Source organism: Ascaphus truei, chromosome 5 (assembly GCF_040206685.1).
Source record: "Ascaphus truei isolate aAscTru1 chromosome 5, aAscTru1.hap1, whole genome shotgun sequence".
Classification (NCBI taxonomy): Eukaryota; Metazoa; Chordata; class Amphibia; order Anura; family Ascaphidae; genus Ascaphus; species Ascaphus truei.
The window spans coordinates 209991839-210007012 of record NC_134487.1 but is presented as its reverse complement, the minus strand read 5'-3'; the positions used below and the strand labels follow the sequence as shown (position 1 = coordinate 210007012).

General features: G+C 47.2%; 1 long non-coding RNA gene across 1 annotated transcript; it reads left to right on the top strand.

The window, feature by feature from the left end:
• The first annotated feature begins 145 nt into the window (after positions 1-145).
• LOC142495745 (uncharacterized) lies at positions 146-3675 on the top strand. Its single transcript, XR_012801806.1, has 2 exons — positions 146-242; positions 3020-3675. It is a non-coding gene; the product is annotated as an uncharacterized LOC142495745 (long non-coding RNA).
• Positions 3676-15174: the final 11499 nt, after the last annotated feature.

Genomic DNA, 15174 nt, shown 5'->3' with positions numbered 1-15174 from the left:
AAATACTACGTTAAAACACGCAGAGGTCATTCAGAAGGATGCATGTTTTAAGCATGTTGAGGACGGTGAGTTTGGGGCGATTTTTACGCGCGCGGGTAGTGTAACGTTTTGCAGGCAGAATACTTGGCAGCTAGTTTGGGTCCTTGTTGAGTGATGCCTCTCAAGGTCAGCGGGGACAAAGTGCAAAGCGGTTGCTGCGTGGTTGCATCATTGAACGTGCATGTGGATAGTAATGGTGTTTGGTAAGAAAGTACGCAGATGAAAATTATGCGATTTTTTGGTGCGTTACATAACGGGAAAGGAAGTGTCTGTTTAACCGGCAGCTGGTTGATTATTAGAAATGATAATGTGCTAGTCAGGGCCGCCAACAGAAATCATGGGGCTCAGTACAAATGAAAGAAGCAGCCCCCCCCCCCCCCCCAACCACAGGAATTTTTTTTAGCGCGCAACGTTTACTTAACCCCCCAAATACATATAAAAATACATCCCACTTCCCAAATACATATAAAAATATACACCCCCAATACAAATAAAAATCAGATTTGCCTTGTGGATGGTCTCAGGTCAGGCCCGGTGGCTGCAGGGTGGGGGGTGGCTGTGGGATGGCTGCTGGGGCGGGGTGGGATGGCTGCTGGGGCGGGGTGGGCCGTTGGCTTAGAGAGAGCCGGTGGCTGCGAAGGGGAAGGGAGGGCCGTTGCTGCAGGATGTGCGGTTGCTTAGGTACGGCCGGTGGCTGCGAAGGGGGTGCAGTTGCTACGGGGAGGGGGGACGTTAGGCTGGTGGCTGCAGGATGACTGATGAGGGACGGTGGCTAGTGTTGCCAGGTAGCATGTCCAAAAATACTGTACACAATGCTAAAATATGCGAGAACCTCCCAATACATATAAAAATATAGCCCCTCCCCAATACATATAAAAAATACCCACACGTCCCCCCGAAACATATAAAAATACCCCCTAATACATATAAAAAGTACCTGACCCCCCCAATACATATTAAAAAAATACCCCCACCACCCAATACATATACAAATATACCCTAGCCCCCCCAAAAACATACAAATATACTCCAGACCCCAATACATATACAAATATACCCCAGCCCCCCAATAAATATACAAATATACCCCAACCCCCCAATACATATAAAAAAAATACCCCAGCCCCTCTATACATATAGAAATATACCCACAATACATATAAAAATCAGACTTACCTTGGGGATGGTCAGGTCAGGCCGGTGGGTGGCGGTGTGCTGCGTGGGGCAGTGGTTGCGGGGGGAGCCCGCTGGCTGGCAGTGATGCTGCAGGGGGTCATTGACGGTGGCGGTGGTGCTGCTGGAGGCAGTGACTGCGGGGGGGGGGGGGGGGCCTGGTGGCGCGAGGGGATCCCGATGGCTGGCGGTGGTGCTGCGGGGGGTAATTGACTGTGGGGGGCGGTGGTGGCGGTGCTGCGGGGCGGGCAGTGGCAGGCATTGGTGTTGCGGGGGCGGCAGTGGCTGGCGTTTGTTTTGTGGGGGGGCGGTGGTGACGGTGCCCGAGGCTGCGGGAGGGGGCCGGCCCTGCTGCAGGCACCTGTCCCACGATGCTGCTCCCGCCGGGCCTCCCTCTCACGTCGGCTCGCGGGAAGCTTTGCCCAGCTGACTTCTGGCGCTGCCGACAGGGAGACCAGGCACAGCGTTTTTTTTTTTGTTTTTTTTTATTAAATGGCTTGGCCCTGGTCTCCTGACGCATGGGAACCGGGACGCCAGTACCCTTTGTCCCCCCCCCCCTGTTGGCGGGCCTGGTGCTAGTTGGGGTTCAGTGTGGGCTGGATATTGGGGTTAAAGTAAAACTTAGGCTGGCAGGTTACAGTGAGGGCCTCAAACCAAACCTTTTAATTAGCTTGCTGCCCGTTATAAAAGGCTGAACAATCAATCGCCTTATTTACCTGGCACTAGGGAGGGAGGAGGGAATCTGTAGCCTTGCATCACAGGAAAAAAACTGCATTACTTAACTAATCAGAGTTTCAACTTTTACATGGATTACTTTTTTTAACATTTTTATTAGCGTTGCCACCAGCGCAAAAGCTGCTTGAGTTTTTAATAACCATATCGAAAAGTGTAAAATATTTTATAAAAGATACAAATATAGAAGGTTATTCAATACATTTAAAAGGGACTCAAAACCAGTAACAGATACATAATTAGTTTTAAATCAAATTAAACTTTGATAAAAATATCTCTCAAATCAAGGGAAAATAATGAAAAACCACGCAAACTTGAAATGCAAGGTAGTCTGGGGTCTGAAAAAATGTATTGGCACAGCCCCAAAGAATGGCGATATAAATATTGCTATAAGTAACTGTAGTAGAGAAAGTCACACACGTGTAAGGCCGTGATTATACCAGAATCGCCCGGCGGCGTCGCGTGGCTCAAAAACAAAATGCTGAATTCCAATAGTAGCGAGCATACTGCACGCGCAGTGGAGACTGTTGAACAGACTTGCAAATTTGTTTTATTCATGTGGTGGCCGTGTCACGTGATTTGAAAGGCCAATCACAGGGCATCCCTTACAAACCAATCACAGGCCACAAAATGGTAGCCAATCACAGTGCACCAAAAACATTACATTTACTGCCAGACAACAGAAAGTTTTAAGATTTGAGTATACCGACAGCAAATTCCAGTGTAATAATTCAAAAGTAATTATTGACAAATCTTCTATAGAGGAATTGATTGGGTTGGTGTATGAGAGGCAAGCCCTGTGTAACCAACTTATTTAAGCTTATGATGGATACCTCCATGACAAGTTGTGGAGATATTGGTGGGATAATGAATTTATCAAGTAAGTGTATTGGTTTATTAATATAGAAATGTAAAAATAAAGTACGCATTGATGTTATAAACAATATGAAAAATATTTTGCAGCTATTGATATAACTTAATAAATGTGCTGGCCATTATCAAAAGTACAGTTGTTGTCAAACAGGAGTGTTATAAACATAAACATGACAAATGTTAACATTTTTTTTATATATAGATTGGAAAAAATAAGTGGAAGAATCTACGCAATTCTAATCGGAGAGAATTAAAGAAAGTTAAAGTTCCACGTTCTGGGACCCAGGACCAAGCAGCCAGGAGTTTACCTCATTTTAGCCCTATTTTTCTTTAATGTCATTTTTAAAAGTGCAGATGACTCCGGCCAACACCAGTTCTAATCTAGAAGAAGTCCCTTCTGACATGCCCACCTCGAATATTCTAGATGCATCAATGAGTGAGATTGCCACTTCTCCAGAAGCACCGCCAAAGAAAAAAATCAAGTTGACAAGCGAGGTTAAAATTAATGATATAAAGAAACAACTCCTTGTCATGGAAGAAAAAATGTCTGAATTTATGACTACTACAATGCAAGGGAAACGTGATGAAGATGTGAACTTCTTTTATAGCCTCCTACCGCATATTAAACAATTGGAGCCGCTGCGAAAGTTGGAGTTGCGTAAAAAGATGATTGACCTTGTGATCAATGCAGTTCGTGAAAATAAAAAACAGTAGTTCAGTTTTTAATCATTGTGGTTCCGTTTCAATGTAACTGCACTTTTGTCTTTGTATTTTTTTGTTTCCCCATGTTATAAAAAGTTAACTATGTTACAGTTGTTGGCACTTTATAATTATAAACATTTTTTATACAGTTTGAAACCTTGTGTGTGTCAATTAAAATTATTGACTGATAAAAAGTATAATATAATGACATACATACACAAAAATATAAATATGTGACAAGAAACTCAAAAATGTAAATTTTTATTAACTGAACAGTGAGAACACATCGAATGCATTGTTTTTTTTAAATCGCAGAACCTTAATTTAAATTTTGTTATCAATTTTTACAGAGGTTCTTGCCAAGGCAAAGCACCTTAAGCATTGAAATAAGTTTTGAATGAATCACAAATTATTTTAGCTATCTTACTTGCAGGATTATTTGCCCTATTTCTTTGCAGCACTGTTGAAGGTATGGGCACATGATCACACATTGTCACATCACTGGTTCCTTCCAAATCAATAACAATATTGTTGAGTATAGTCACACATTTCTCGATGTTTCTAGAGTTTTTAATAGTATACGCCATTTAGCGGTCAGAATCCCAAAGGAACACTCCACACACCGTATTGCCTGTAACTGTCTGTAATTGAAAATGTCTTCTTCTCTGGATAAACGTTGATGACTGTACGGTTTCATTATATATGAGCAACGGATACGGCTGAGATTATAGGGAACCCCTATCTAGCTGATACATATTAGGTTCAACGGGTAAATCACAAAATTTCACACCTCACGAGCCCCCTCTATTTCCCTCCCTCTAACCATGTACAGTATCTCTCTTCCTTCCGTCTCACTCACTCTTCCCCCCCTCCCGCCTCGCATGTATTTCTCCCCTGTGTCACACTCTTACTCCCTCTTTTCCTCGCTCACTCCCCCCTCTCACTCGCCCCTACCTTCCGTCAATTACCCTACTCTCACTCAATCCCCCCACAAAATACATAACAAAAAACCCTATCCCCCTAAATACATATAACCCACCCCACAATACATAATAAAAATACCCCGCCCCTGCCAATACATATTAAAAAGACCCCCACTGCCCCAATACATTTTTAAAAGACCCCACCGTCCAATACATTTTAAAAAGACCCCCACAGCCCAATACATTTAAAAAAAAATCCCCACCGCCCCAATACATATCTCCTCCAGCACCTCTCATCATCCTCATATCTCCCCCAGCACCCCTCATCATCCTCATATACACCCCCCCTGCATCTCACATCACCCCTCACCCCCCTGGATCTCACATCTCCCTCCCCCTCATATGCCTACTTCAGGCGGTGGCAGGCAGAAGGCGGCGGCGAAAGTGGGCTGGAGGCGGTGAGCTAAGAGCAGGCAGGACTGCATGCACGCGGTTGCTCTGCAGACACCAGAAGTGCCGCACTGCTAGAGCTCGCTCCTGTAGTCCTGAGAGCAAGCTTTGGGAGGGAGGGGGAGAGTCAGGAAAGCCGTTGCGGCCCGCACAGTGAGTGCGGGAGGCTAGGCGGAACCCCTGGGACTGCTCCACGGACCCCCAGGTTGGGAATCGCTGCTCAAAACACACCGCCATCGCTTTGTTTTCCTTTTGTGCCTGTCTATAGCTATAAATTTAAATTTTGCATCAGCAACAGCTTGCAATACAATTGAATTGTAATGTTTGTAATTGTAATACTTGCTTCCAGACATCTTGGGGAGCATTATACGAATATGCTTTCCATCTATACCAGGGGTGAGCAAACTTTTAGGCCGAGCCCCCCTTTTCATCCATGAAATTTCTCAGGGACCCCCCTGCCTGATGTAATCAAAATCACATGAAAAAAAAAAAAAAACTTTATTAAACGGTATACAATGTAAATACAAATATGTCTAAATACTTACATATTTCAACAGCTCGCGCTTGCAAAATTAGGCTGCGTCCACGATGCTGCTGAGAGCGGTGACATCACCATTTCTCCAAGCATGAGCACAGGGTGGCCTGCATCAATTTCTAAGCAAGAGCGGGGGGGGGTACATGGATCGGGTTTATTTCTGTATGTGTGTGTGGCTGTGTGTGTGTGCATTGACTGCTACTGAGCTCGCTTCAAAGTCAATTTTGTTTGTCTCCCCTAGCGCCAAGCTTGGGAGAGCGTACGTACACAAAGGCAATCCTTTTGGGGGGGCATTCATCCACCTCTTCCTCCCTTCCCTCTCTCCCTCCCCCTTCTTTTTTTTTCCCCCTCCCTTTTTCCTTCTCCCATTTGCCTTTTTATTCTCTCTGCTCTTTGGCTTGCTGTCCCCAGTGTCATCCACACTCCTACCTACAGTATTATGTATTATTTATTTATTTTCCGTTTTCAATGTTGTGTTTTCACTTTTTTTTAAATTTTTAATTGTACATTCATAGTATGATTGATATAGTGGCAGCCTACCCTTTCACTTGCAGAGGATCGCAGCAAAGCAGGTTGCCAGCGGAGGAGAGCAGGAACACAGCGCTATTGCAGGACAGACACCGTAAGAGGAGCGTTTGACATCACAGCGCTGGGGCGTGCTCCTCCCCGAACCACCGCAGCCCCTGCGCGTGCACACACCATCACGTGGCCGCCACCTGCACTATCCTTTTCGGCCGCCCGCGCACAGCTTCTTCGGCTGCCCGCCCACGCACAGCTTCTTCGGCTGCCCGCCCGCACACAGCTTTTTTGCCCTCCCGTGCACAGTGTCTGCCGGCCCGCGCACACCAGCTTTCGCCACACACACTAGCTACGCCCTCCACTTCAATCACAACACCCACACACACACAATCCAACACAGAGAGCACACATACTCAATCACAACACACACAGACACAACACACTCAAATCATAACACACACACACAACACACTCAATCACCAACACATACACAACACACACTCAATCACAACACCCACACACACAATCATAACAGTCACACACTTTCTCCTGGGGGGGAAGTACTAAGCATGTTCCGGTCCCCCGTGTGCTGCTGTAAACTGGGGTGGGGAAACAGACAGGAGGAGGATGCCCTCCCCCCGCAGCAAGGCCCTGCCCCCGCCTCAAGCAGAGACAGAGAAGCAGCCAGCACGGAGCTTGAGCTTGTTCAGCCGCACACAGCGTCTGCCGGCCCGCCCACACCAGGTGTCGCTGCACGCCGCCTGCGCCCCCCCTAAATAATCTTGCGCCCCCCAGTTTGCGCACCGCTGATCTATACAGCCAACACAATTAGGAAAATTCCATCTGCTGTAAAATTCACTTTCAACAGTACACAAAATGTCTACTGTTGGAAATGGCATATGATCAGCATGAATATGATTGTATATAGCATCGCAGGTCTGATGCACTTGTAGCCCTGGTAAGAAATTGGGCTATATGTCTTTCCTCCTACTGGTGTAAGTCCTGCTAAGGACAGGCTGCCAGTAGTTATCATGGGTTTCCCCACTCAAGCCCTGCCTTGAGTGGTGAAGGTAGGCCACCTGACTCTGTGTCTAAGGCAAGAGACACAGGGGAGGGGACTGCTGACATGAGGGGCAGGGCTGTCTAAATTTAGTTGCCTGTTCCTGTCAGTGACAGTTGGTTGAGTTCTGTCCTGGGTTCAGGGAGGAGGGTGTTCCAGGAGAGTGTGCTACATTGGAGGAGCTCAGGCAGGCCCTGAGTAGAGCTTATAGAACTGTGGTGGACCAATGCCCCTCACCCTGCTTAGGGGGTGAGGGAAGAGCTGGCCCCACCCTGAGTGCCTGTGACTTGGGGTGGTGGAAGGGAACAACTGGAAGCCCCAGACCATCCTGAAGATGTACAGTCTGGAGAAAGGAGACCTGCTGTACCTTACTGCTGTTGCTGTGTGCTGCTGTGTACAATACAGAAGCTGCTGCTGTTTTATAAAGACTTGAGTGAGACTGAAATCTCTCACCCCGTCGAGGGGTTCTCTGGAAGGATTTCACCCTACCCTGATAGGGCTTGCCAGAGATGGAGGCACTGTATCACCACTGAGAAATGAAGGCAAGAACCCCAGAAACCTGTCCCTGTTGTCCCCCATACCATCGCGGGAGACTCGGGCCCTCCTGTCCCTTACAGGTATGCACCACCCTGAGACATGTAGCCAGCCCTCAGTACACCCTAGGGGTCCGATCTGCGACCGGGGGGGGGGGGAGGGGTAGATGGGTTACATTTGGAGGCGAGCTGCTGAGATCTAACAGGACAGGTTTACAGCGAAGCAGAGCTGGAAGTGTTAGGTACATCTTCCATGCAAGTGCTATAGAAAGTAGGGCGCAATTGCACATCAGGGGTAGTCAGGGGAGCGTGGACTCTCGCACAGTACGCCCTGGGTGCCCTAAGAGGGTGTTGTAAGAAGGGTATCTGGCTATAGCTGTTCTAGTCCCTTGAGGCAGATAGTGTATGGCAACTGGGGGGGGTTAGCCTGTTAACTAGTCCAGGGACCATGGCCTGCACTATGTGTGGCCAAAAGTAGGAGACGCCCGTACTTAGGGAGATACCCGGTACACTAGCCAGCACCCACATAAAACACACCACAGAGTAGTTGCAGGAACCGTCAGCGAGTGCGGTGTACCAAGAAAGAGTTCTGCCTCGCCTGGGGTATGCCACATCATATCAGTGGGTTAAAGCATTCAGAGAGCATGCAGAGAGCATCAGAGAGTATCAGTGAGAACAGTCAGTGTCTAGGAAAGAGTTACACACTAGACACTGAGAATAGCGATAGTATACATTTGGAGGGCTCACTAAAGATGGCGGCCGCCAATACATATGCTTTGCGGAGCATGAAGGAGTTAAAGATGGCGACAGCAGCGTCATTCACGGCCCAGCAGCTAGCAGCCGTTCCAAAATGGCGACTCCCGCCAAGCCTGGATCGTGCACGTGCCGCGTGCAAGCAAGCTGCAAGAGAAATGTGGCGAGAGATGTGCAGGGGTTTGACGCCAAACCCAGATCCCCTGTAGAAGAAGCGGCGCGAAAGCCGAAAGCCCATCCACCTGTGCAGTGACTGGCCGACAAAAGAAGCCACGTCACGCTGAGCGAGAGTGTGCCCCTCCTCTTGTTTCCACCAGACGGAGGGGACACTGCAAGAACCAATCATAATTGTCCTCTCCAGAGAAAGGGACAGGAAGTGAGAGCGAGGAACTTCACTTTTGTCTGACAATTGAAGAGCAAGGAGCTAAAGGACTGAACTGTTCAACCCCCGCGGCAAAGATGTCTGAATTAAACATGACAACCTTTCAGTTTCCAGGAGGCTTCCTGGTGGTGGAGGTTGACAGCCGAGAGTATCTCCAGTGCCTGTGCATACATTGCAGGACACCCGGACCGCCCCCAAGCATGACAGCATGATGCCCTCAATGTGGCATGTTCTACCTCTGGCCTGTCGAGCCACGGACTATGATCAAGACCCCGCGGGGTGCCACTCCAGGAACTCTAACGGAGGTGGCGGAGAAGGCTGCCCTGGTTCCCTGTATCACCGCTGAGGTGGGAACCGAGGCCCAGCCAACCAAAGAACCGAGAGATGTCCCGGCGGAGAAGAGCGTGACCGCAGTGGAGGTACCGGAGCGGGCCCGTTTCGTACCCATACCCACTGGCGGTGCGGCAAAAGACCCAGGTGACTCCCAAGCGGAGGAACCGGCAAAGGCGTCTTCGGAGGAAGGAGATGACCTATCATCGGTGGTGATGCGCCTAACGGCGAACCACCCCAGCTGTAATAAAGATGGCGGTCCACTTACCAGAGAGGGGTAGCAGACGAGTCCGGACACCCACTGACGGCGAGCACTGGTGTGGCCTGAGGCGTGTAGAAGTCCCACGGCCGTGGTGACTCCCAGTGCGGCGGAGACGGGATCCGAGACGGCTCCAGAGGAACCAAAGAACAGCCGGCAGCAGAGCGGTAAGGAGACACCCCCACCCACTTACTCCCGCCAGGCGAAGAAGGAACCTGCAGAGGGCGAGAGAGAGAGGCTTGCGGTCTACCTGCCCGTCCGCGGACCGGATGATCCACCACCGCCCCTTCCGGTCCTCGACGCACTTCTGGTGCGAGACCACGGAGCAGATGGAAATTCCGCGGGCACCAGTGATGACGTCACTTCCGGGTCCGGCTGGAAAAGAGGCCCGGGAGCGTTGTTCTCAGAGAGGAGGATGGCCATGGCAGCCGCGCTTGCAGCACTAAAGGCCCAAGGCGTTTCCCGAGGAGCACGAAGCGCGGCAGAAAGGGCAAGTTGAAAGATGCCCACTGGTTGCGGCATTGCTCGACTTCTGGACACTATAACGGACATTGCCGATGCCCCAGTCCCTACCCCTAGCGCCATTGCCCTGCCCACTGCCCCTGCCCCGTCACGAGTAAAGACACCGGGCCCTAGCGGGGATAAGTTAACTAAGAATCCCAAGTACTCTACAGATTGGAGGGATTGGGAGCTCAGTGACGAAGGGTCTGATGGGGAGATACCTTATGATTGTGTGATTCATGTACCTAATCCTGTGCCTTTTTCTCCTGTACATAGAGGTAGGGCCCGAGGGTCCCATACTACTGCAGAAGCAGGGCCTGGGAGTAAGGTGGTACATAAGATGAACCCCACCATTTACACCGATGATACCAGAAGTAGACGCAGGGGCTCGCACTCTACTGAGGCGGCCACGTCAGGTGTGTCCTCACGAGTGGAATCAGATGCAGTTACCAGTGAAGGGTCAGGGTATGAGCACCAAGATAAGTGGTGGGCACCGCTGTTCACCGGGTACCACAAAGGTATGGACCGTACGTGGTTCTTGCTAATCAGAAATAATATAGTTGGGGGGTAGATGGGTTACACACTATTAGTCCAACAGTTGTGCTACCCATCTTGAATGAAAATGCCAATCCTCGAAAAGGGGTTCCAGTGGAAAGAAATCTTGAAAAAAAGAGAAATGTTTTCTTTTAAATTTTTACATTAATATCTTTAATATTTATTTATAACTGTAAACATTTGTCTTCTATAAATTGAAAGTGTGTCTGACACTATACATGTCTGCATGTGTATATATAATATACAGTTAGGTCCGGAAGTAATTGGAAACTGATACAATTTTTGTTATTTCGGCTGTGTACCAAAATAAATTCAAGTTACAGTTAAATAATTAATATGGGCTTAAAGTGCAGTCTACCAGCTTTAATTTGAGGGTATTCACATTCAAATTGGAGGAACGGTTTAGGAATTACATCTTTTTAATATGTAGCCCCCTCTTTTTCAAGGGACCAAAAGTAATTGGACACTTGACTCAAAAGCTGTTTCATGGACAGGTGTGGGCTATTCCTTCTTTATTTCATTATCAATTAAGCAGGTAAAAGGTCTGAAGGTACAAGGTGCAAAGATGAGACATCCTTGGGTAGAGTGTAACAGGTGAATAGGTGTGTAACCAGAGATCAGAGGTGAGATATATGGAGGTACAGAGGAGTATAGAATCTTAAAAGTAAGGAGGAGAATGTTATTGTTTATACTGATGTAGCCAGGTACCCCATGATATCCTTTTACCTGCTGGTCCTGGGTGTGCGCTCGGGTGCGCGCCGCCGGCGGGGCGTGCAGACACCCAGCGAGCTCCGGGTTTCTAAGGGAGCTTCGGGCAGCGCTGTGAGGGGCGACTGGGTCGCCGGGGCTCTGGAGCATAGGGCACCGCCATCTTTAATGTTATGGCGCATGCGCAGTACAGGTACTATCACGGTGGCTATTACAGAACATTGGGCATATGCAGTGGCATAGTAGCAGCGGCGGCCATGTTAGGAAAGATCCACAAGGGAACTACAACTCCTAGCAGCCTCAGGGGCGCACAACATATGGGGGAATACAGCCAATAGGGTTGCCATGATCTCGGTAAAGGGAGATATACATTTGGTGCACTCTGCGCGCGAGGTGGCAGTTGGAAGCAGGGTACAGAAGAAGGAGGTACGGTCCCAGGTACCAGTAGCCCTGGGACTAGGCCAGCTTTCCCCTGCAGGCCCCAATTAGTTCCTGACTCACAGTAGGCACCTGCAGCTGTATAGGGAAGTCCAGAGTTAGGGACCCCTTTCCCTGTGTTGTGCAGTATCAGGGACACAGTGTCTACGCCACACGGTGATGCATAACTTGTGGTCTGGGATCAGACCACCTACGTTCAGAGAATTTCTATGGTGGGACACTCCTGCTGGAGGCCACCCCACGGGGAGGCAAAAGGCGTCATTGGAGCAGACTGACCATTGACTGTTGTTCAGCTACACCCGGGGGCTGGAGCACCTGGGAAGGTATCCGCATAAGTGTACCAACTGTAACTGAGCTTGCGTGTACTGATTGATCTGTGTGGTTGATTGAAGTGCTGGTTGGTTAAAGTGTGTGCAGTTAGAACCAGAAGGAAAGGGAAGTACTGGGTATACTAGCAGGGGTGGCTGTTTTTGGGGAGTGTGCAGTGGGTTAATCTATTTTTAAAGTGTGCTGTAATTTGAAGCCTGTAACTTTTTGTCCCCTTTCTCGTGCCTGAGGCAGAGTGGGTGTGGTTGGTTAATTGGCTGGCCTAACACACCTGCAGTGGGTGGGGTTAGTTAATTGATAACCTAACACACCTGGTGGGTGTTCCTATTTAAACAGAGGCTTCTAACGAATCCTGAGCTTGCGTGTACTGATTGATCTGTGTGGTTGATTGAAGTGCTGGTTGGTTAAAGTGTGTACAGTTAGAACCAGAAGCAGTTTGAACAAGGAAGCAGTTAAACAAGGTATAGTTATTGAAGTACAGTTTACTGTTAGTACTTCTAAACTTCATAGTTGCTAGAATGAGCAGGATTGAAAATGCCACTCAATGCACATCTTGCCACATGTATGTGCACTTGGAGCAGCTGTTCCAAGGAGCATACCGCTGTCAGAAGTGTGAGCAGGTGGTCTCTTTAGAATCAGAGATTGCTGACCTGAAGAGGCAACTTGCAATATTGAGGGACATTGGCAATCTTGAAAGGGAATTAGAGCTCACTGAGCAGGCCCTTGCTTCGACTAGTGGTGCAGATGGTGGCGATTTTAGTGAGGAGCAGGTAGGTAGCTTAGTTGCTGTTAGTGAGGAGCAGGTATGTAGCTGGGTGACAGTTAGAAGTGGAAGCAGGGGCAATAGGGAGAGGCAGGTCGTTTCTGAGCTGACATCCCAATAGATTTGCCAAGTTGAGTGAAGATATTGGGAATGTTGGGGCAGAAATGGCAAGGCTGGGGGAGACTAATTCCTCTAGCAGCCAGGGGAATAGTTCCTCCAGCACAGTGGGGACTCAGGATGCTCAGATGCAAAGAAAGATTGTGGTGGTAGGGGACTCCATTATTAGGAAGGTAGATAGGGCAATCTGTTGCCGGGACCGCATGAACCGAACAGTTTGTTGTCTCCCGGGTTCTCGGGTTCGGCACATTGCGGATCGGGTAGACAGATTGTTGGGGGGGGGGCTGGGATTGACCCGGCGGTCTTGGTACATGTTGGCACCAATGACAAAGTTAGAGAAAGATGGAGGGTCCTAAAAAATGATTACAGGGATCTAGGCCAAAAGCTTAAGGCAAGGACCTCCAAGGTAGTATTTTCTGAAATACTACCAGTGCCATGCGCTACCGCAGGGAGACAGTCAGAGATCAGGGACGTTAATGCATGGCTAAGAAAGTGGTGCAGGAAGGAGGGGTTTGGGTTTTTAGAGCACTGGGACTCCTTTTCTGAGAGGTGCCATCTATATTCTAGGGCCGGATTGCACCTCAATGAAGAGGGATCTTCTGTGCTAGGGGGGAGAATGCTAAAAAGGTTGGAGGAGATTTTAAACTAGGATGGAGGGGGGAAGGGAATGAAACAGATAATGAACTAAATGGAATAGATGAGGATACAAGGTGGTATGGAGGTAGAATGGGGGCAAGTGCAAGTTTGACAAGCAGTGAGATACACATAGTAAATAGAGATAATACTAGAAAACTTCTAAAGACTAAACCAAGTGGGAGCAGAAAGGAAGGAGCAGATAAGACAATAGTACAGGCTGAAAAAAAACTTAAATACATGCTTGCTAATGCAAGAAGCCTGACAGATAAAATGGGGGAGCTTGAATTAATAGCTACAAGGGAGCAGTATGATATCATAGGCATTACTGAAACATGGTGGGATGAAACTCATGACTGGACAGTTAATTTAAAGGGGTATTCTCTTTTTCGGAAGGATCGAACAAATAGAAGGGGAGGTGGAGTATGTCTATATGTTAAACCAGATCTAAAACCTATTATAAGGGATGATGTCTATGAAGGGAATGATGAAAATGTAGAGACCTTGTGGATAGAAATTAGCAGTGGAGGTAAAATTATAAAGAAATGTTTGTGAGAATATGCTATAAACCACCAAATATCTGTGAGATTGAGGAAGCTAAAATACATTTGCAAATGGAGAAGGCATCAAAACTGGGTCATGTTTGCATAATGGGGGATTTTAATTATCCAGACATAGTCTGGGGCAATGAGATTAGCGTTACAACAAAAGGAAACAGGTTTTTGGGGGTGCTTAAAGATAATTATATGACCCAAATTATTGAGGAACCAACCAGGAGAGGGGCAGTTCTGGATTTGGTCATATCAAACAATGTAGAAGTAATAACAAATATTCAAGTCCTGGAACATTTGGGTAACAGTGATCATAACATGGTCTCATTTGAAATAAATTATCAAAAAACAGATTACTTGGGTTCAACAAAGACTTTAAACTTTAGAAAGGCAGATTTTAATAAACTGAGGTCTAATCTAGTAGTAATACAATGGGATGATGTTTTTGCAGGGAAAAATGTAGAAGATAAATGGGCAGTCTTTAAAACATTGTTAGAAAAGCACACTTATCAGTGTATACCCTTGGGTAATAAGTATAAAAGAAATAAGTCAAAACCAATGTGGCTAAATAAACAGGTAGGGGAGGAAATGGACAAGAAGAGGAAGGCGTTTAGATTCTTTAAATCAGAAGGGACAGAGACATCGTATCAGAATTATAAGGAATGTAACAAAAATTGCAAAAGGGCAATTAAATTAGCAAAAATGGATAATGAAAAAAGGATTGCAATTGAAAGTAAGGTCAACCCTAAAAAGTTCTTTAAGTACCTTAATAACAAAAAAATGAGAAAAGAAAATATAGGACCCTTTCAGTGTGAGATGGGTAGGCAGATTATTGGAGATAAGGAAAAAGCAGAGGTATTAAACAAATTCTTTGCCTCTGTGTTTACCAGGGAAGAATCAAGTTCAATAGTAGCGCCACAGGAGGAAGCCACAACTTCCATATTAATGACCAATTGGTTAACTGAGGAAGAAGTTCATAAGCGACTTGAAAAAATTAAAGTAAATAAGGCACCTGGCCCCGATGGCATATATCCAAGAGTTCTCAAGGAGTTAAGCTCAGTAATAGCAAAACCATTATATTTAATATTCAAGGACCCCTGTCACGGTGAGATTATGGCAGGCTGTATAAGTCACACATAAATATATATAACAGATGATATATATTTATCACTGGGTCTGAACTGGGACGAGTCTTAGATATAATAAAGTATATTTATTCCTTTGGATAGGTGAACACACGAATAATACAGTAACAAACAAGAAGTACACTTACTTTGGGGTTGGGGAATGAGAAGTATGGAGCATAGCAATTCTCTCG